At 47.5% G+C, this 22,931-nt stretch overlaps 1 protein-coding gene across 1 annotated transcript in view; it reads left to right on the top strand.

Annotated features, from left to right (window-relative positions):
* The first annotated feature begins 7,669 nt into the window (after window positions 1-7,669).
* Window positions 7,670-22,931, top strand: part of LOC137432713 (gelsolin) — a 59,648-nt gene continuing 44,386 nt past the window's right edge. Inside the window, exon 1 of the mRNA XM_068124845.2 lies at window positions 7,670-7,800. The gene's annotated coding sequence lies outside the window, so the exon portion shown is untranslated. The remainder of the gene's footprint in view (window positions 7,801-22,931) is intronic.

Raw genomic sequence — 22,931 nt, 5'->3', positions numbered from 1 at the left:
GCTCAAGGTGCACTCTTGGCTCAAAGCAGGGTACAGTCCGGTCCAAAGATGCGGGGAGGTCACAGCGCTCGGAGGGGACGTTCTTTTTCAGGCGGGTTCTCTTCCTCTCAGCGATCGCAGGCAACGTTCTTTCTCCAGCTGGGGGCGCATCTGCCGTCACATCCGGCGCGGGGCCGCGTATATCCGGCGGGGAGTGACACGCCCTCGGCTCGTTAGCGCCGCCCCAGATGGAATCGGTCCGCCCTTCTGATTGGGTGCGGGGGGTTACCAGGCTCCGCCCTTGAGGAGGAGCTGACAGCCAGCCCCTCCGTGGTAACCCCATGGAGCGCGTGGTCAATGGCGCTAATCGAGCCGGTGTGAGGACGCATCCTCCCCCGCGCCGCCGCCATCTCCTCTGTTGTTGTTGTAATTGTTGGGGAAGAAGATGGAAGGAGGTATGGGAAAGGTCCTAAACTCACTACTGATGCCATATAATCACATTCTGGTGCAACGAAGAGTCATAATTAATGGAAACGAGGCCTTAACTGACATAGACTAAGAATAACTAGCAAGATGTCCGAAAGTTGTCTACGTGTGGTGCGGTGGACCTGGGCACGACATTTAATGGGGGAATAAGGGGAAGGTCGGCTCTACTGATTGTTGTTTACAGACAATGGGACTAGGGAATGGGGGATTGGGGATAGTTGGGGAGTATTGGGGAAAATAGGGGAATATTTACAAGCGGATATGGAGGCCAAATTCCATATTCGCAACAATATTCTCAATGCCATGTAGCAATGTTCACACAGAACGGGTTTTTACCTGCGACATGTCGCAGGTCTACAAGAGCTACAGTCACGTGAAAAAGTAAGTACACCCCATGTAAAGTTTTGACTTTTTCAACATATTTCAACATACAGCTATTTGATCTTCATTTCAACAATATTGAGAGATAAAGGTGATATAATATAACAAATATCATGAAACATTTACATTTTGTAGTCCATTGTATAATTTAAACATAAATGCAAATTTTGCATGTGGAAAAAGTAAGTACACCCTTGGCTCTAATAGGTGGTATTGCCCCCTTTGGCAGAAACAACCTCAAGTAGGCGTTTCTTATAACTGTCTACCAGTCTCTGACATAGACTGGGAGAAATTTTTGCTCACTCCTCCATTTAGAATTCTTTCAGCTGTGCGATGTTTGAGGGGTTTCTTGCATGCACAGCTCGTTTCAAATCCCCCCACAACATCTCGATGGGATTTAGATCCGGGCTTTGACTTGGCCATTCCAGAACCCTCTATTTATTTCTTTTCAGCCATTCCTTGGTGGATTTACTGGTATGTTTAGGGTCATTGTCATGTTGCAAGGTCCACCTTCGGTTGAGCTTCAACTTTCCGACAGATGGCCTCACATTATCCTCAAGCACCCTCTGGTACAATGAAGAATTCATAGTGGATTCTATGATGGTGAGCTGCCGAGGCCCTGATGCAGCAAAGCTGCCCCAAACCATAATATTTCCACCACAATGCTTTACAGTTGGTATCAGGTTCTTGTGGTCAAATGCTGTCTTTGGTTTTCGCCACACATGTCTTCTGGTGCTGTGGCCAAATAGCTCTACCTTTGACTCATCTGTCCAGAGCACATTGTTCCAGAAGTGCTGGTCTTTGCCTAGGTGTTCATTGGCAAACTTTAGTCTTGCTCTGATGTTCTTTCTGGACAGCAAAGGTTTCCTCCTGGCACACCTCCCATGTAGATCAAATTTGTGCAGCCTCTTTCTAATGGTAGACTCGTGCACTTTGACATCAACAGTGGCAAGAGCTACCTGTAGGTCCCGTGATGACATTCTGGGGTTCTTAGAGACTTCTTTCAGCATCTTGCGGTCTGCTCTTGGGCTGAATTTGCTGGGGCGGCCTGGCCTGAACAAGTTGGCAGTTGTTTGGAATCTTCTCCACTTGTAGATGATCTTCCGCACAGTCGAATGATTGATTTCAAATTGTTTGGAGATCTTTTTAAATCCCTTCCCAGACTCGTAGGCATCTATAACCTTTTTTCTGAAGGCTTCAGAGAGCTCTTTTGATCTTGGCATGGTGACGCCACACACTTCAACAACAAAGAGCAAACCAAACTAAATTTCTGAGGTTTAAATAAGACAGGTTCCTCCAAGATCCTCTCTGACGATGTTCTAATCATTTGCACTTGAGCTGGGGCACCTGATTCTAATTTTAGGTCTTTGAAGTAGTGATAAATGTAGGGGTGTACTTACTTTTTCCACATGCAAAATTTGCATTTATGTTTATTTAAATTATACAATGGACTACAAAATGTAAATGTTTCATGATATTTGTTATATTATATCACCTTTATCTATCAATATTGTTGACATGAAGATCAAATAGCTGTATGTTGAAATATGTTGAAAAAGTCAAAACTTTACATGGGGTGTACTTACTTTTTCACGTGACTGTATGTGGTGCTGTTATTGTTGGGTTCTTGGTGTGGGTCAATTTTTGAAATGTGCACCCATTGTCCAGACAGCTGCCGGAACACAGCCACATCTGTCACTTGACTCCACCCAACATAGCGCCAAGATGAAATGATGGGCCGCTATCCTGGTTTTCTGGTGGGCTGAACACATTAAGCCTCTGCTGATTATACACTGCCTGGGTTTGTAATCCTAAAGTTTGTAAAGCAATTCAGAACGCACGGTATGTCAGAATGCACGGCAATTAAGCATTATGTTATATTACGTAATCAAGCATTACGTTGCACAAATTACTAAAAACTAGAACAATGCGACTGTGTCACCAATATGCCCCCACATAGTCCCACAACAGGTAGATACCATCACTCTGCATATGTATGGGTAGTGGATCACGTTTGTGAAGTTTCATGTTGATCGGCACTTCTCAGTCCAATTTGCTCTTCGGCTAGGATACGGCGGCCGTACCCCCCCCTAAATGGACAGAAACGTGCGGCGGCCGCAGAGTTTCTGAGGTGGCCTCAGGGTGGCCCTAGGGCGTGTGGCTATCTTTTACAGGCCGTAGGGGTCGCTGTGGAATTATAGCGCGGAGTTATAACTTTTTTCATTTCTAGGTTGGCCGTAGCAATTCGACAAGCCGTAGCCATGACAACTGTAAGTGCTGTTATACATATGAAAAAGAACTGGTATATATACCCACTCGTTACCGTCCGTCTGGCCGCACGTTCGCCTTAGGGCCCCCTGCGGTCGCCTTGCGGGCACCTTGAGGCTACCTTGCGTCTGCCTTGAAAATTCTATGGCCGCCACAGGGACGCCCTAAGGTCACCGTGCGACATCAAATCAAAGACCGTACGGCACCCCCACGTTTTCGGTCTCCACAATTTCTAAATACCCCGTGCGGCTACCCGAAAAATAAAAACATATGTGACTGCTACATTGTGTGACCGTGGAAATACTGTGGCCGCCCTATAATTGCTAGTGGCCGTAGATTTTTTAGACCCTACGGCCGCCGAGCCAAATGTGACTGAAGCATTAAGGTTCGTTTTTATGTCCAAGATGGCTGCCAAACCCCGTGACCTATGACATCATCATTTTCAAACTATATGCAACAGTGCTGTTAGATTAAATTTGTAAAATTTCGCATCGATAGGGTGAGTGGTTTCAGAGATATAATTATTTAATATTTTCCGTTAATCCAAAATGGCTGCCAAACCATGTGACCTATGATGTCATAAATTTAATATTTCAATACAAATGTGTCATAGATCATGTGCATGCAATTTCAGATTTTTAGGATAAAGAATTAGATTAAAACATTTTTGGCTGGTATACTACTTCACCTGTGATGTCATCATTATCATTATTTTATTCCCCATTGGGAGTACTTGACAATGTGCCAAGTTTCAAATTTTTCCATTCAGCGGTTTCCGAGAAATTATTTTTTATCATTTCGTTTTAATCCAAGATGACTGCCATACCACGTGACCTATAACGTCACAATTATCATACAAACATTCTGCATGGGTGTCACTCCTACCCTGAAAGTTTCGTCTCAATCGGACATATGGTTGCCGAGAAAAGCGGGGTTTAGCCCGTACGGACGGACAGAACCTGAAAACATAATGCCTCCGGCGACTTTGTCGTTGGGGGCATAAAAATAGAGTTACGTAATTTTTGAATGGCCCCATATGTGGTTCATGCAATCCATGACCGAATGTCAAATCATCATGTTCTGATGTAATCGTGGGGAAGGTGACATGGATAAGGAGTGAAGTTAATTTTTTAATAGCGCATTAAATGCACGTTTCCCGATCGGCTTGTTACCGGATTTTGTCGCAGGTTGTGACCACAGTGCGGCCATTCTTGTTTCAATGATGAAAACACTTCTTTGAGAAACGATTAAAGAAACAGATTGGAAGTGGACAATGTGCAGGCAGAGCTCCAGATGTGCATTCGTTTTTCAGAAGAGTGCAGAGATATGTACATTCACTTATTGGGGAACAAAAAACTTCTGAATTATGCCGGGAAAGGATAGAAATAGAAATACTAGTCAATCCTGGAATTGTGAGTACACATTAACTTTTTGGTAGTCTTTGTAACTGAGGTTATTTTGAATTGGCACTGAATTTAGTAAAAACACATAACTGTGCACGAAATGCAACTGTGCTCTATTCTTGAGGACCCTCGATGGCCACCATATATCAGACTTGGTCTGTATGAGGACAAATCCAAGGGGAATTTGTAGCAATGGAGCTCTAACATTTTCCCTACATTATGGGCCACATGAATAACTCAGCATTTATATGGACTTTAGAGGGCAACAGGAAGAGAAAATCATTTGGGTGTGTATACTGTATAGTATATTATATATCACACTTCATCTACATTATGTAATGGGACACCTCCAGCCACTCAGTGTTAAACACCAGAGGTGCTGCGCCATCCACAAAGCACTTGAGGGCAAAACATGTGCACGCACGCACTGCAACTCATGAACAATATGGCCGCCCTTGACATCAATCACGCCAAGAGTTCTCCCACAGTATCACTGGTGATATTGGGCTGCTGTGCTGTAACTGGATGTGACCGACACTGCGGTCAGCCATGGCTTAGGCAGTTGTCTCTTTTTCTTTTTCTCTTTCTCTTTCTCTTTCTCTTTCTCTCTCTCTCATCTCTCGGCCCTTGTGTCTCGTTATGCCTCTGCCGACAAAGTCACCGGAGGCATTATGTTTTCGGGTTGTCTGTCTGTCCGTCCGGGCTAAACCTCGTTTTTCTCAGCAACCATATGTCCCGATTGAGACGAAACTTTGAGGGTAGGAGTGACACCCATGCAGAATGTTTTTATGATAATTGTGACGTCATAGGTCACGTGGTATGGCAGCCATCTTGGATTAACAGCAAATAATTAAAATGTTATTTCTCGGAAACCGCTGAATGGAAAAAATTGAAACTTGGCACATTGTTAAGTACTGCCAATGGGGAACAAAAGCATGATAATGATGACATCATAGGTGAAGACATCATAGGTAACAGCCAAAAATGTTAATTTTTTTAAAATCCCTTCTCTGAAACTGCTTCACCGATCGATGTGAAACCTGTCATGTCTGGTGAAAATGTGATACTTGAAAACAGCTGAAGGGATTTAAATCAAACTTGTTTATTTTTAGGACAGTTCATCTACCCGTTGTGGGACTATGCGGAGGCATATTGGTGACACAGTCACATTGTTCTAGTTTTTCTTCTGGCCTTGGTTGAGTTGACATGTGCAGGCTTGCTGTACTCCACCAAATGTTGAATGCAGCACATGCCTGGGGTTTAACACATGTTCTTGCAGTGGTGAGATGGTGCCACTGATGCAGTGCCTCCTGTATGTTAGAGCATAAATGTATCATTTGTTGAGGGTTCACCTATTCTTCACGAAGGACACCATCGCATTCAAATCCATACAGCTCAGAGGTGAGTGTGCATATCTCTAAGGGTCTCGGGCTCTAGGCTATCCGGCCAGACATCTCTCCTCCTTCGTTCTACTTGTTCTATCAGTTCTGCCATGGCATTACACACCTTTGTTCCCTTTGGCTCTGCACTGTTCGGAATGTGGCATGGGTGTGTCGATATCCATTCCCCAAGCAGGGATGCTGCAATATCAGGCAGCCAACCTTGACTGTCAATTTGAAAGTATACATTTAGATGTTAAGGATTAAAAAAAGATCGCTTAAGTCGCTCCTTATAGTACAGTATAGTAGCTCCAGCTACAGTACTTGCTTCTCTTACTCAATGGTACTGGACAAAGTCTACCAACTTCTACCGACTCCTCTCTGGCCTTGTCCCCCCAGCTCTCTCAGGGCTCTGTCCCGCAAATATTCCTACAGGTCGCACAAGATCTGCCTGCAACCCTCTTATGGTTAAACTGCCAAAATCAAGACTCTCTGCTCACCTTCACTCCTTCATTCCTCTTTTCTCCCACCTCTGGAACAAACTCCCTCACTCTCTTCAATCCCACTCCACCCTCGAGGTCTTTAAAACAGCTGTTCACCACCATCTCTTATCTTCCCCCATCCAAAACCTTGATCTTTTCTACCCCCGCTAATTTCACCCCAATTCCACTTTTTTGAAATACCGACTTCTGTCCTGGAAGTCCTTCGTGTCCTTGTGTTTTATACTTCTCCCCACCCCCCCCCCCTTCCCACGCCTCCTCCCCCCAAGCCCTCTCCCTCCCACACATCTCCCTGCTGTCAAATGTTGTGTGCTCTCAAGTGTTTGTGTGCTTCCCCTTCTCTCCCTATCTTGTCTTCCGCTCCCTCTTTTTACATATTTTGTTTGTCTGGTTGATTTGTTTGTGAAGTAATATAAATGTCAGCTATTTCACGAGCCTCGATTCAGTATACAAAAAAAAGGGAAAAAAAGAAGAAAAAAAGGGTCGAGTCCGCCACGTTACATGGAGGTCTTTTCGCTGGAAGGTGACAGTTACACAACTGACTGGAAGGACACAAGACAAACTTCATGAACTCCATTTAGTGCTGGCCTGGGATTTCTCGGTACATCTGAGTCACATATGAGACCGTCACAAATTCCTGCCACTGTCATTCCTGCCACTGTCAAATTCCTGCCACTGTCAAATTCCTGCCACACTGCCACCACATCCACAGTCATCGACCAACCTCAGAGGCAAACTCCTCTTAATGTCACCAACATAAAGAACTCTTTGTGCAAGATCATATAAACATCACTTCATCCTCCATAATTAACGCTGGACTCCCGATATCATAGATAAATCATTGCACATTTTAAACAACGTTTTTTTTTTTACACATTTTAAACAAACGATATAACTAAATCCTCTTTAACATCTATTAATAATAAAATCGTTCATATGATGAATGTAATTTTATAATCTCAAATCAAATGTTTATCTGATGAGTGTAAACTCCAGTCCGAGGCCACATGCCTTACCGTACCATATCTGGATCACCATGGAAACCGCACTCCCCTTCAATATGTCAGTAACACGGTTTACCCTGCACCAAACAAAGCGGTGCGGTCCAATCTATATTCTCGTCCTCATTGAAATAAATAGCGGCAATATTGAAGAAGAAGAAGCTGCGTATGACGTTTTTATATTTACTGTAGCTGTGTAAACCTCTTTTGCAGTTTCATAAATGAAGAAGAAGCAATTCGGTGACTATATAAATATCGACCAACCAAGCGACTCATTAGTCTCTGCAGGGGAGGAGCTACAGTGGGCGTGTTTCAGGCGGAAGGGCGTGGGCTCGTGTGACGTTTGGCCGTGCAGGATCGTGCTGCTTGCTGCTGGTAGTGTGTCCGAGTACCAAAGGAGCAGGTATACATGTATAGTTATATACTGACTGAATTTTTTTTTTTTGTGCTGTTATCAACGACAGGGCTGAGTGTTTTGTGGCTTCGACTCGCATTATTGTGTTTGTCGGATTTGTCCGCGTTTGAGGAGTTGGACAAAGAGGCGTTGATCCAAATGTGTATCCATGTTGTATTAATCATTGGTTTCACGAACTGTGGTCTCCTTTGCGAGACGTCAAAAGCTATTTGTATCGATGATGTGATTTACATTTATTGATAACTTATCGCTGCACTACCCCCTTTCCCCTCCGCTGCAATCCATCCCCGGCCTCCACCACCGTCGACGAACATCCAAGTATTGTGCATCCCGCTTTGGTGTCCGAACTTCAATCTATTCTAACGCCCAAATCTAACGGAACTTCAACAGAACATTTTTCCCATCCCGTTTGGGCTTCAGCCACACCACGTTATCCTGTTCAGTCGGTTTGATATTTCGCTCTGATGAAGGGTTAACGCCCGAAACGTCACCACCTAGCCTCCCACGGCGGTTAGCACACCTCTAACATACATGTACTTGTGTGTGTTAACTTCACCGAACTTGTCACTTCTATAACGAGTTGGGAAAACTTCAATATTGAAAAAAAAAAAAAAAATTACATTTATTGTAGGCAATTTATACAGTCGTGGCACACAATGACCTGCCATTTTCTTTGAGAGGTGCTGTTGGACTTTCCAGACATCCAAGATGTAAATACAGACGGGACGGCTGGATTTTTGTCTATCGGAACAAGAGCGCCGCCTTATGACCAAGTGGTAGTGGTTGGTTAACTTGCGATACCATGGTTTTGATTTGAGAACTTTGCTGTCCAAGTACCATCCCTGGGATGGTAGTTTTGTCTCTGGATGGAAGAGGCCTTTGCAAAAAGTGCATAGCTTATGGAGGACTGTGGTGAGAATATGGGTCTTTATCGCTTTAAGATGTTCCAGGTAGATGACTAGGTATTTGCTCCAGCTGAGCAGAGGAGCCTGTGGCAGCAAGTAAACCTTTCTGGCCAACTGAAGAAAAACAAACTAGGAACGGACCAGGTAGTTTTATTTATTTTTCTACATGTTCGTGAAGGAATCAAAATACGAGTAATGTTCCTTGATGAGCAATCGTCCAAATGAGTCATAAATTTTATTTTTTATTTATTTCTCTATTGTTGAATTGGAATCGCCATCAATTCTCATGGAGAAATTGTATCGTTGAGTTGCCATATTTGGTGATGTGACCTTCCAGAGGTCCTTTTTGAATTTGAGGTTCCATGGAATCTCTGGATTGAGCTTGATGGTCCACAGGCCTAATTAGATTGTGATGCTTACTGCAAGGAATTGTGGGAATCTGCATGGATCCGTTTTTAAACATTGCATATATATATATATATATTTTTTTTAACGAGTCAACGTTGTTGCTGATTGCTGATGACCAGCCAAGTTTGAAGATGGTTGTGATCTGCCTAACGTTTTTTTTTTTCTTTTTTTTCTTCTAAATTCCCCCAACTTAAATTTCTCATTATTGCTTTGGTCTAAGCTTTCGTATTTGCAGAGGATTATTTGCCTTGCTTATTATATAAATATTGGCAGAGTTGATACCCTGTGCTGTAGTGAGATAAGGTGAGTATCCAATTAGCCGATGGTATAAAAAAAAAAAAAAAGAATATATATATATATATATATGAGTGCTGATTTAGAGCCTGGAGTGAGTTGAATTGGAGGCGTGATGTACACCCCCATTGCCTCATTCCACACCAGCAAGAACACTATAACGACTGTAACGGTCTTGGCAGCTTGAAAGAAATGCCAGGTTTTGCCATCGACTAAAAAATAAACGAACTACGACTTTTGGTGCCGAGGCCGCATGAACTGCCAATAACATAGCAAGGAATTCTGTTGGAAAGCTTTTGTTTTCTTCAGATTTACTTTATTTACTGCTGTACTGGCCCTAAAAAGTTATTAAACTCCATTTTTTTAATCATTCCTGGTTTGCTTTGCAAAGGTTGAACCCAGCTTGCTTGGTTAATGGAAGCGGGCAAACGATGTTGCCATTTCTGGCATTATTCACATTTTGTTAACGTATCGTACCATTTTGTGGAATAGCTGTCCAATTTTTTTTTTTTTTTTTTTTTTTTTTGTCGGTCGTGTATATCTGCTTCCTGTGGCAATAGCCCAAGTTGCAAATTCAAACTTGGCTCCTTTTATGGTTTTTCCAAGGCAACTTTCAATCCATGCCAGCTTTACTATGAATCACCACTCATATGATGCCAAATGAGGTGGGAGACTGCTTTGTCCAATCTTGGATGGACTACTTTTATGGGGGACATTGGAAAGCTCGTAACGAAATGTAATAAAGACCGACTTTATTTTGCTTCAGAGCTATCACCAAGTGTACACGTTATTCCAAAAATTAAGGCTTGGAGTTTGATGCAATGGGTCATATCAATAACCACCTTATCTTCCAGTACTCAAAATGTGACGTGACTCAATAGGAAGACAATTTGTCTTCTCAAACATTGTACATATATAGACAGCCTTTTAACTTGTAGGTTTAAAAAAAAATAACGCGACGTTTGTCTCCAAACATTAAAGTCGTGTTGATGGGTCTTCAAAGTAAGAAATAGCTGAGACAAGATGGTGCTTCAAGTCTGTTCCATATTAATGGGTTATTAGGGTTGTCCGTCTGACCCCTACCGCAGGAATCTGCAGCACACGCAGACCACCCAGAACCACTGTTCATCTCCACTCATATATTCCCCCCTCCCTTCCCCACCGCCCCTTACCCTTCCCCACCGCCCCTTACCCTTCCCCACCGCCCCTTACCCTTCCCCACCGCCCCTTACCCTTCCCCACCGCCCCCTACCCTTCCCCACCGCACCCTACCCTTCCCCACCGCCCCCTACCCTACCCCACCGCCCCCTACCCTACCCCACCGCCCCCTACCCTACCCCACCGCCCCCTACCCTACCCCACCGCCCCCTACCCTACCCCACCGCCCCCTACCCTACCGCCCCCTACCTCAGCCCACCGCCCCCCCACCCTACCCACCCTTCCCCACCATTCTTCCCTCCAGATCTTCAAGACAGCTGCTCACCCCCATCCAACACCATGATATTTTCTACACCTGTTAAACCATCCACTACCCTCCCCCATCCTTTTCAATTTTGCTTATGTATCCATCTTGTCCACCCTTTGCGTTCTCCCCTTCCCCTCATCGTTGCCTGCATCCTTTTTGTCTGGCTTCATCTACTGTCCCTCTGCCCTGCTATTGGCATTTCTCCTGCTGTTCCTTTTATGTTGTCTTGATCTGTTCTGTGCCTGAGCTCTTCCACAAGCCTTGATATATATATATATATATATATATATATATATATATATATATATATATATATATATATATATATATATTGTTGCGAATATGGAATTTGGCCTCCATATCCGCTTGTAAATATTCCCCTATTTTCTCCAATACTCCCCAACTTTCCCCAGTCCCCCATTCCCTAGTCCCATTGCATGTAAATAACAATCAGTAGAGCCGACCTTCCCCTTATTCCCCCATTAAATGTCGTGCCCAGGTCCACCGCACCACACGTAGACAACTTTCGGACATCTTCCTAGTTATTCTTAATCTATGTCAGTTAAGGCCTCGTTTCCATTAATTATGACTCTTCGTTGCACCAGAATGTGATTATATGGCACCAGTAGTGAGTTTAGGACCTTTCCCATACCTCCTCCCATCTTCTTCCCCAAACAACAACAATAACAACAACTACAACAACAATAACAACAACTACAACAACAATTACAACAACAACAGAGGAGATGGCGGCGGAGCGGGGGAGGATGCGTCCTCACACCGGCTCGATTAGCTCCAGACCATGCGCTCCACGGGGTTACCCCGAAGGGGCTGGCTGTCAGCTCCTCGTCAGGGGCGGAGCCAGTAACCCCCCCCGCACGCACCCAATGAGAAGCAACGTGCCGATTCCACGAGGCGGAGCTAACGAGCCGAGGGCGTGTCACTCCCCGCCGGATATACGCAGCCGCTTGCCGGACGTGACGTCAGATTCGCCCCCAGCTGGAGAAAGACGGACCTGCGAGCGCTGAAACAGATGCGCCTGAGTTTGGAGAGGCCTGAGAAAGAACGTCGCCTCTGAGCGCTGCGACGAGACCTCCCCGCATCTCTGGACCGAACCGTGTACCCTGCTTTGAGCCAAGAGTGCACCTTGAGCCATCGCTATCTGCCTTTCCTAGCCATCAAACCCCGTGTGAGTCAGTTTTTGTCCTGTTTCTCTGTGGTCTGTCGGGAATAATATAAGGTTGTGTCTAAGTGCCTGTCTTCCTATGATGTACCTCTTGTAGTTGTAATCTAACCTTCCGCCTTAATATAACCTCCTCCGGAGGTCTTGAGAACTGAACCCCTGGTGTCGTATTGTGTCATTATAACCCAGCCGGGTGTCTTCTTTTTCCTTCATTGGTCTAGCATAGCGCGATTAGTCAACCCCGGGTGCAATCGGGGTAACTTGTACGGATACGGCGGCCATCCCGCTCGGCCCACCATACCATCAAAGTCGTATCTGTAACAATTGGTGTCGGGAGTGAGATTCGAGGCCCGACCAAATTTTGAAAAAAAAAAAACGAATAGAGGAAAAAAAAAAAAATTGGTCAAAATTTGGAGCGGCCGAAATTTGTATTTGTTTTACGAAACTCGAATTTTGCAAGTCGCGCTATGGCGGATCAAGACAGCTGGGGTCCGGTAGGGGAGAGTGAAGCAGGGTCGATCCAGGACCAAAATGAGGGACAGGAGGAGAGCGAAGCAGTGAGGGCGGCAGGTTCGCAAAATAGCGCCGTCACGCACGAAGAAGCGGGCGCGCAAAATGGCGCCTCGCTGATCACCGCGCCAGCGACCGTGGCAGCGCCCCCGGTGGATTGGAATTTGTTTTTTATGCAAATGAAGGCCCTTATGGACAAGAATAATGAAGAAATGGAAAGCAGAATAATGATGGGAATGAGGGCTGATAGGGAACAAATGGGGAACCGGATGGATGCTCAGAGTGAGCAATTGGGGGTAATGAGGGACGAAGCGAGGGGTACCAGTGAGGGGTTAGACAATAATTTTGAGGAGTTAGACAAGAAATTTGGGAAGATAGACAATAATTTTGAGGGGTTAGACAACGGGATAAAAGAAGTGAAAAATGGGTTAATGGGGGTAGAAAATAGAATGGCTGCCCAGGAGAATCAGATAGAGGGAGTGAAAAATGGGTTAGAGGGGTTAGAAAACAGTATGGAAGGCAAATTGAGGGACATGAGGGACCAAGCGGAAAGGGAAGTTAAACAAATGGAGCAGCAGATAGAGGGGGTCAGAATGGGGGTAGAAACCAAACTGGATGCTCACAGGGAGGAAATGGAGCAGATGAGGGTGGCATCTGGGCAGGAGATGCAAGTGATGGGAGAGGAGATCAGAAGAGGAGTGAGTGAGGAGGTCGGAGGAGTGCGCGAGGAGGTGAGGCACTGTAAGGAGCGCATGGAGAAAGAGGTGAGAAAGGGGACTGTAAAATTGCAAGGTGGTATAGAGGAGTTGACGCTGGGAGTAGAACAACTGACAGTGGGACAAAAGGAGTTGGGGGGACCAGGTAAAGAAGAACACAGCGGTAATAGAGGGTTTAAAATCGACACAGAAGGAGATGAAAAAGGACGTAGGGGTAATTAAAAAAGAGTGTCAGACGGTACATGAGGACCTGACGAGGAAAATGGACAAGGTGGTAGAGGTAATGGAGGTTAAAGAGCGGGAGGTGCGGGAGCACATAGAAAAAAATAAAGTGGAGTTAGAGGAAGAACTTAAAGGGGCGCACGAAGAGATGAAGGAGATGAAGCAAAAATTAGAAGAAGTGGAAGAAGGGGTGAGCGAAATTAAAAAGCGACGGAGAGAGGATAAGAAAGAGATAAAAGAGGAGGTAAAAGAATTGGTCCAGAGTCTGTGTTCGGATCGTGATGATGTGCTCATTAACCGGATGAGGGATTCGCAGGTGATGGAGGAGAAGCGAAGAGAAAGAGGACCCGGTGTAAGTGGTGACCAATATGGTCGTGCGTATGATGCGCCAGGGGATTTAATGAGCTTGGGGGTCGAGATGGACCCGGGTGTTCGTGAGAGGCCACTGGTGAAGTGTGCGAAAGGTCTGGTGTGCGAGAATGTCCGACCATGGGGTGTGTGAGGAAAAAGTGCACGCCGAGGAGTGAGTGTGCCGTCAGGAGTGAGCCGGTCGAAGCGCGTGTGCGAGGGGGTACATGGAAGCGCGGTGTGGTGAGTGTTACGGAGGAAGTAACGAGAGAGTGTACACCTGTGGTGAGTGTTACAGAGGGTGTAACGGGAGAGTGTGCGCGAGAAAGGTGTGTGACGGACAGGTGCATGAGGAAAGAGTGTGCTGTCAAGAGTAAGGGTGAGTGCGCTGTCAGGAATGGAGGGGAGAGTAGTGAGAGTGACATGGAGCGTGAGTTAGTTGTGACAGGTGAGCGAGGATGTACACCTGGGATGGAAGGATGCACACCTGGAATGGTAGAGCGTGAGTGGGAATGCACGCTGGAGTTGGTGGTGAGGCACGTGGTTGGGTGTGCGAATGAGAGCACACCTGTGATTGTCACAGAGGAGGTGACCGAGGAGGGGGCGCGAAGCGGTGTATTGGTGAGGTGTGCGAGCAACGAATGTGTGCCAAAGTGTTCGGTGGTCAGGTGTGTGACCAAGGCTGTGAGTGGAATGGGTGTACCTGGGTGTGTAAGGAAGGGTACGAGGAGCATGGGCACAGCTGGATGTGTGAGAAAGGAGCGGGCTTCGGGGTGTAAGCATGCAGGTGAAGCATCGACGGTAGACGGGGTAGAGTTTAGAACGACTTATAGCCGAATCGGGCCCTCGGTGCGTGCCGGGCCTCGCTTTGAACGGCCGCGTCCGTGCTCCACTAGGCGGAGCGGGCGGCTGGATAGGAAGGGTCGTCATGGCGACCACGTTTTGTTGAGACGTGCCGGCAGGTCGAGATCGGGACATTGGATGGCTCCACGCCGAGGTGATGCGTGGGATCTCGGCCCGGGTAAGCCCCCGTCCCTGCCCCGAATGCCGGACGCATCCAGCCGCAGGCACAAAACAACCAGCATCCATTGCTTGGCTTTACGAAGCCGGGCTTTGGACAGGAATTGGCGCACCGAGAGGCAGTAGTGAGTAGACTGGGTGATGAGGTTAGTGTTTTGGACCCAAAATTAGAGAAAAACAAAATTTGATGATTGGCAAGGGATTGGCAGTAGTGATTGGCAGATGATGGGCAGTGATTGGCAAATTTTTAATTTGTTGAAATTTGATGTGCAAAATTGGTAGTGAGAGACCCCCGATGTGGTGGGATGGCAAATCCACCATCCCTCACAGGGGGGGGCAAAGGAGCAATAGCTTATGGGGTGTATGGCAGTGAAAACTAGCCCGGGTGGGTTAGGATATTGTGTGTAGGGATCTAGAGAAGATGACCTTAGGTAACGTTAAGATTAGTTAGTGACTGATACCTGTAGTGGGGACGCAGGTAGATTGGTATGGATGATAATGACGAGGGAGCGCAATAGTTTAAAGGGACGACTGGGAAGCGCAAGTTTCAGAAGGGAGTAGTTAGATGAGATGATGCCGTGTGTGTGTGAGGATGGAACAGGTGTGATTGCACAGGTGTGCAACTGGACAGGTGTGTGGAGCAGTGTGTGAGTAGTGAGTGTGTGGATCAGCGCGAATGCGCTTGGGGAGAGAAGGGTGCAGGTGGCACCAGGTGTGAGAGCACAGGTGTGCAAATACAGGTGTGTGGAGAGAGTTGGAGTAAGTGGTACGGAGTGGTGTGCATGGTGTGAAGGTGTGAATGGGGGAAGAGTGGACCCCCATCACGGATACCCGGGGCGGGTAGTGTAAGTGTTAGGTAGAGGGTACAGGTAAATTGTGGTTGGATATTGGCATTTGTGGTGCGGGTGAAAGAATGGTACATGGATGGGTGCATTAGTGTTGTGGAAATGGCTGGGCGTGTAGCCTGTTAGTGTGTGTAGTTGGTTGGGCACTCCACCACTGTGAGGATGTCGGCCAGGTGAGGCCGCAGGTGGGCTCTGGGAGCCGGTAGAGTTGTGGATGGGGCCCGAGGATCCGGAGGATGGACCCGGGTAGCCCAGTGCCAGAGAGGGCACCGAGTGGGGAGAGCGCCAGAGGGCCTTCCCCAGGTAGTTAGGTTAGGGTAAGGAGCAGGTAAGCTCGGAGGCAACTGCAGTGGTGGAGGTGTGCAGGTGGGTAGACCCACTGGGAGAGGTACACGCCGCAGCCCAGAAATTGTACGAGGGCACCGGGAGATGAATCGGGGGAGTGAGACCCCAAATTGAAGAGCACCACAGTTTGGCCAATGGGAATTGGTTTTTAGAACCCATAGTGTAAGAGGGCCAATGGTTTGGCCGGAGAAAGACCCCGGGTAGTGTAAAGTTGATAAAGTCATTTAGGAAATAGTTAGGATTAATGAACCTGTCGCACCATACGCAGCCACTTACCTGTGGTGATGATGACTCCACACCTGTGTTTTCTTTGTTTTGTGTTGCAGGAAGTAAGAATTGTTGTGAGGATTTGTGAGACGCATCACGACGTGGATGAGACATTGGGGTGATTCCATCTCTCCCTCCCTAGGAGGGACTGATGATGAATTGGTGATGGCCAATTTTGATGTTCAGTTGAAAATGGCAAATTTGATTGGTTAGGAGGGAGAGAAGACGAATTTGGTATATGGGAGGAACGGGGAAGACAGTAGGGATGTTTGTTGATTTGTAAAGTAGATGTTTATGAGTGGTGTTGTGTTGTGTGGATACAGTAAGGGGTAAGGGAGGGGCCATGTAGGTTACCTGGTGGGGGGGGGCGTACGATAGGAACGTACCTGTCTCACCTGGTTCCCATGTGCCGCCAGTGTGCATTACCTTATATTGCGTGCACTTTTGCGCCCTTACCACCTTACTCACTTGTCTGCTTCTTTTGTCTCCCGCCTCCGAGGATCTGGCTTTGGGGTAGAGAGAGAGGAGAGAGAGGTGCTGGCTACGCAGTTGTGGGCCTGCACTTTCGCTGTTGGCTGCCTGGATCGATACACCATATGGACCGCAATGTTTGTGGCCACCCACAATGGACCGCAGTTCGTTTGCGGCCAAGCACCACCCGTTGATGGACCTATGGGTCGACGTGGCACCTATGCCATACAGGTGAACCACTAATAGTTAACACCACTGAAGGCCACACGAAGAGCAAGAGACACCTGCAGGGTTAGGGGTTGTCGAATTTATTTTTATTCCCATGAACAATGGTGACTGCACCGGATGGTGCTGACTGTGTGGTGGGGTGGTGCTTTTGATGCTGGGAAAGGGTGCTCTGCACGTTATTAAAGGCCGTCGGCCACAGAGCACTCGTGGGTTGGTGTATCGATGCTGGCAAGCGCGCTCTCTCTATGCATAACATCTGCATGTGTTCCTCCAAAAACAGGTCCTGGATCGTAGTGTAAATAGCAGCGTAGTCGTGTAAATAATGCTCCCTACCGGCTGTATGTTTAGTTTGCGAATTCTTTCCGGATTCGGTTATCCTGTGGGTGTGTTTCTGTGAGGAGAAGGGTGCAACGTCGCAGGGGGACATATTTACTCATTTGTGAATATCTGTAAAACTGTCGCACTCAGGGTAGAGTTAATAGTAGAGGGAACTACATTGCGTGCCACACTAAAGTAGGTAAAAATTTATCGGGTCGGGACGCCCCGAGGGTAGAGAAGGGTGCAATGTTGCGAATATGGAATTTGGCCTCCATATCCGCTTGTAAATATTCCCCTATTTTCTCCAATACTCCCCAACTTTCCCCAGTCCCCCATTCCCTAGTCCCATTGCATGTAAATAACAATCAGTAGAGCCGACCTTCCCCTTATTCCCCCATTAAATGTCGTGCCCAGGTCCACCGCACCACACGTAGACAACTTTCGGACATCTTCCTAGTTATTCTTAATCTATGTCAGTTAAGGCCTCGTTTCCATTAATTATGACTCTTCGTTGCACCAGAATGTGATTATATGGCACCAGTAGTGAGTTTAGGACCTTTCCCATACCTCCTCCCATCTTCTTCCCCAAACAACAACAATAACAACAACTACAACAACAATAACAACAACTACAACAACAATTACAACAACAACAGAGGAGATGGCGGCGGAGCGGGGGAGGATGCGTCCTCACACCGGCTCGATTAGCTCCAGACCATGCGCTCCACGGGGTTACCCCGAAGGGGCTGGCTGTCAGCTCCTCGTCAGGGGCGGAGCCAGTAACCCCCCCCGCACGCACCCAATGAGAAGCAACGTGCCGATTCCACGAGGCGGAGCTAACGAGCCGAGGGCGTGTCACTCCCCGCCGGATATACGCAGCCGCTTGCCGGACGTGACGTCAGATTCGCCCCCAGCTGGAGAAAGACGGACCTGCGAGCGCTGAAACAGATGCGCCTGAGTTTGGAGAGGCCTGAGAAAGAACGTCGCCTCTGAGCGCTGCGACGAGACCTCCCCGCATCTCTGGACCGAACCGTGTACCCTGCTTTGAGCCAAGAGTGCACCTTGAGCCATCGCTATCTGCCTTTCCTAGCCATCAAACCCCGTGTGAGTCAGTTTTTGTCCTGTTTCTCTGTGGTCTGTCGGGAATAATATAAGGTTGTGTCTAAGTGCCTGTCTTCCTATGATGTACCTCTTGTAGTTGTAATCTAACCTTCCGCCTTAATATAACCTCCTCCGGAGGTCTTGAGAACTGAACCCCTGGTGTCGTATTGTGTCATTATAACCCAGCCGGGTGTCTTCTTTTTCCTTCATTGGTCTAGCATAGCGCGATTAGTCAACCCCGGGTGCAATCGGGGTAACTTGTACGGATACGGCGGCCATCCCGCTCGGCCCACCATACCATCAAAGTCGTATCTGTAACAATATATATATATATATATATATATAAAATAATTCATTTATTTTGTATAGCGCTTTTCAAGAAGCCCAAAGGCGCTTTGACAGAGTGGAAAACATAATGCATAACAATACATGAAAACAATTGCAAAAAGACAAGAATCAATAGGGAAATATTTAAAGCAAAAGGAGGGAGAAGGAGAAGAGATAGTCAGGGGTTAAATGCTGTGGGTTGAATGCAGTGTTGAACAGGTGGGTCTTTAGTGATGTTTTGAATGTGGTGAGTGAGGAGGAGTGTCTGATGGTGTGAGGTAGTGAGTTCCAGAGGGTGGGAGCAGCGATGGAGAAGGCCCTGTCCCCCCAGGATCTGAATTTGGTCCGGATGGAAGGGGTCAGGAGGTTGGTACCAGCAGAGCGGAGGTTGCGGGTGTGTGTCTGGAGAGGAGGTCAGCCAGGTAGGATGGGGCCAGGTTATGGAGGGCTTTGTATGTCAAGAGGAGGATTTTGTACTGGATTCTCTGGGGGATTGGGAGCCAGTGAAGCTTGTAAAGGACGGGGGTGATGTGATCACACGTCTGGGAATGGGTGAGTAGACGGGCAATATATATATTGTTGCGGATCTCGGGTTATGGCGCTCCCCTTACAGAGGGGGGGTTAATCCCCTCGTCTATTAAGCTGGCCGTCCGAGTCCTTAGAAGATATCGCGCTCCTGTTTGGAAGCAGGGCGATACTCCTGCCCGAGCCACGGACAAGATGGAATATTGCCGAGCGGTTTAGCAATCCGAAGCTCGAGCCGTTTAGCGGCAGTCTAAACCCGATTCTAAGCGGTTCCTATATTGTGCCACCGGTATTCAATTGGGAAAAGACTAAAGCGACCGGATGAGAGGAAAACCCAAAGAATAAGAAGGAACACAGAATTTATTATACAACACTCGAGGAAACAAAAGGCAGCAAGAATATACAAAAGAAGGAAATAAAAGGACATAGGGCAACCTTATACACTTATATTATCACTCCCAGGACAGAACAAACGGACTTACACGAAAGGATGGAATGGCAGGGCTGGTGGGAAGGAAGAGAAGGGTCCGGGCAGGTGGTAGGTAGGCAGTGAGGTCCGGCTCAGGTCCACGCTCCGGGTGTTCACTCGTACCGCGGCAACGAGCGGCCGGCAGCTTCGCGTGGCGTTTAACGTGCGGACAATTATATCGCGGGGGGGGGGGGGGGGGGGTGGGAAAGACTGGGATGCGGCGTATGTAATAAATTGACCCTTAGCCTTCGGCCAGTTGTGCGCCTCCAATGGTCCGTGACAACGGCAAGCAGGACTCCTTCACCACTCGGGTATTCCACGTCTGCCGTCCTCTCCCATATCACTCATCTCCGAGTAGTCCCACGCGGCCGCTTATATTGGCCGATCGCGTATTAAGCCGCTTGCCTTTTTGGATACGCCAATCGGTGAGCTGCCTCGGCCCTGATTGGTTGTGAGGGCTCACTGGTCCGCCCCTTGATGGTGCGTTGGTGGGCCACGCCTCATTCCTGGCACTCCTCCCCCTTCTCCAACTCTGCCACGTGGCTTATGGCGGCTTGCGGGATAGAAGACCACTCGCACTGATGTTGAAAGGAACTTTAAGGGCCTACTCTTTAATGAATACAACGCAGATTCAACTATTGGAAACAGATCCTTAACTAGAACACATACTAATGAAATAACTAAAGAAGATCCTATGGTGTTCTACATGTTGCAATATGACCTAACTAGGGTGCGACCTTTGATCTTTACACAAAAGTGGGAATATTTACAGGGGATTATTTATAAGGGATTATTACAAATATTTACAAAGTGGAGGGTTATAAAAACCGCAACAATATACACTCAACCCTCGACTATCGCGCCTAATTGGTGCCGCTATCGGTGCACGTTAGCCGAAATCGCGATAGCCGAACTGAAGAACGTATGGTAATAATTCTAATTGGTGCCAGGACCCCCAAGTTGACCACATATTTAACCTATTTTTGCCACTTTTTTAACCAAGTGTTTCTACCATGTAAAGAAACATTAACATATAAAGAAACATTAAAACAAGAATCACAATATGTAAATAAAAATAAAATGGTTTAAAAAAGTACTTTTTTACCATTTTATTTACCTTTTTGGGGACGATGAGGGGCTCAGATGGTTGGGTAGGTTCCGAGGCTTGGGTGGTCTTATTGACCATCCCTACGTGCCTCTAACTCGTCCAGGATTGCGTCAGCTGAAGCACCAGAGAAGCGCTCAACGTCAGAGGGCTCGTCAAAGACAGGGCTGTGCCTCGTTGCGACGCCGCAAGCAGGGTCGGCGTCATGGGGGGGGGGGGGGGGGGAATTCGTGGGCTGCGCCCCCCGCAAGCCAAGCCTTTGGCGCCAAACTTGGTTGTGTGTGTGTGTGTGTGACTTTGCAGCATGTTTTTAAATTGGAACTGGGTTGGTGTGTTGGTTGTTGGCGGCAAACTCTTATTATCAAGCATTTACATCATAGATTGAGGTCTCGAACGGCAGTTTGTGCCCCCCCCCCCCCCCCCCGCGGTTACCCTAATGTCCCCCGATTAGACTTGTTCTGACGCCGAATCTGGCCGTAAGAATTCGGTGATTTGACGTTGGCATGATGCTGCTCCTCGTAACCTGCCAGAGCCGTATTAATAAAGGAGCACCTTGCTTCACTGTTAAATGTTAAATCTTGTCCGTTTCTACGATAATCACGGTTTTGATCAATACCTTGCACTGTTGACTCATTTATCCCAAATTTCTTTCCAACACTTCGCACTGCACAATTTCGAATTTCTGAGCGTAAGTTAAGTTCTTCCTCTTCTCGATTTCCCTTGATTTCTTTCCCCACGCTTGGTGATGACGCAGCACCCTTTCCACCATTTCCGGTGCGCTATAGCGCGTATTTGGGGCGTGATAGTCGTGTGTTGTGCAGTTTTTTAGGTAGCCGTGATAGCAAAGAAACGCGATAGCAAAGAAACTCGATAGCAGAGGTGTGTGTGTGTGTGTGTGTGTGTGTGTGTGTGTGTGTGTGTGTGTGTGTGTGTGTGTGTGTGTGTGTGTGTGTGTGTGTGTGTGTGTGTGTTGCGGATCTCCCGAAGCCCTTTCCCGTTACAAAGGGGGGATTAAACCCCCCTTTTTTTCCCCCTGGGTCTTCGTGTCCGCGGGGCAGAATCGCCACTTCTGGAGCAAACGTGAAAAAGGGTATCGGGACAACTTCACACGTACCTTTAACCCACGCTGCCACAAAAGTGGGGACCGAACCTCGCACAAGCCACGCTTAATCGAGTACGCCCGAGCGGTATGCGTATCACGTGACTCGTGCTTACTTTTATGGAACCCGATTCGAGCGGTTCTATTCGTACCATGCGAAGCCAATGGATGGAAGACTAGAACGGTCAAATCAAAGGAATAACACATTTTATTATTATTTACAATGATCAGGATGAAGGAAAGGGGACACAGAGCAGAAGCTTAACAATGTTAACTTATTCCCAGACACGGCCTACTCACGCACATGGGGAGAAGAAGAGAAGAAGTTCACGTGCTTTGCCGTCGCTCGCCTGGAGTGGCTCTCTGATGTTCACGGCACATATGCAGGAGAAGGCAGGCAGGAGGAGATCGCGCGTCTGTGGCCCGGCACGGGTCGTCCTCTCGAGCGCGCGATTAATACAGCGTGGGGCATGGGGAAAGTTCGTGTGCAATCTCGATCACCACAATTCAATGCACTCGCTCTGTGGCGCGGTCTAGTGCGTGCTCAAGCTCAACTCCTCACAGGGAACTTGAACTCGTCTCACAGGAAACTAACTCAGCACTTGAACTCACGATACTCTCCGGCTCTGACTGCACACGACTGACTGAGAACTCATCTCATCTCAACTCATCTGAGGTGGGGGACTCGGAGCAGGGTTTTATGGCTCCGCCCCGACCATACCCGAATGTTCCAGGCTACGCCTCCCATTGGCGGCTCGTTGCTTACCGGCCACTCCTCCTGCAGCTCCTCCCTTCGGCCTCGCTAGACTTGTTCAGGCCTGCCACGTGGCAGTCGTGGCATGCTAGTGCCAAAAGAACACCTAAGCTCACTGGCCTACTCAACGCAAAACTAAACACAGGAAAGGACTACGCTTACATTCACGAAGAAATAACTGAACTATCGCGAGG

Source organism: Myxine glutinosa, chromosome 8 (assembly GCF_964187855.1).
Source record: "Myxine glutinosa chromosome 8, kmMyxGlut1.1, whole genome shotgun sequence".
In the NCBI taxonomy this organism is placed as follows: domain Eukaryota; kingdom Metazoa; phylum Chordata; class Myxini; order Myxiniformes; family Myxinidae; genus Myxine; species Myxine glutinosa.
The sequence above is the reverse complement of the archived record's forward strand: the minus strand, read 5'-3'. Positions and strand labels throughout refer to the sequence as shown.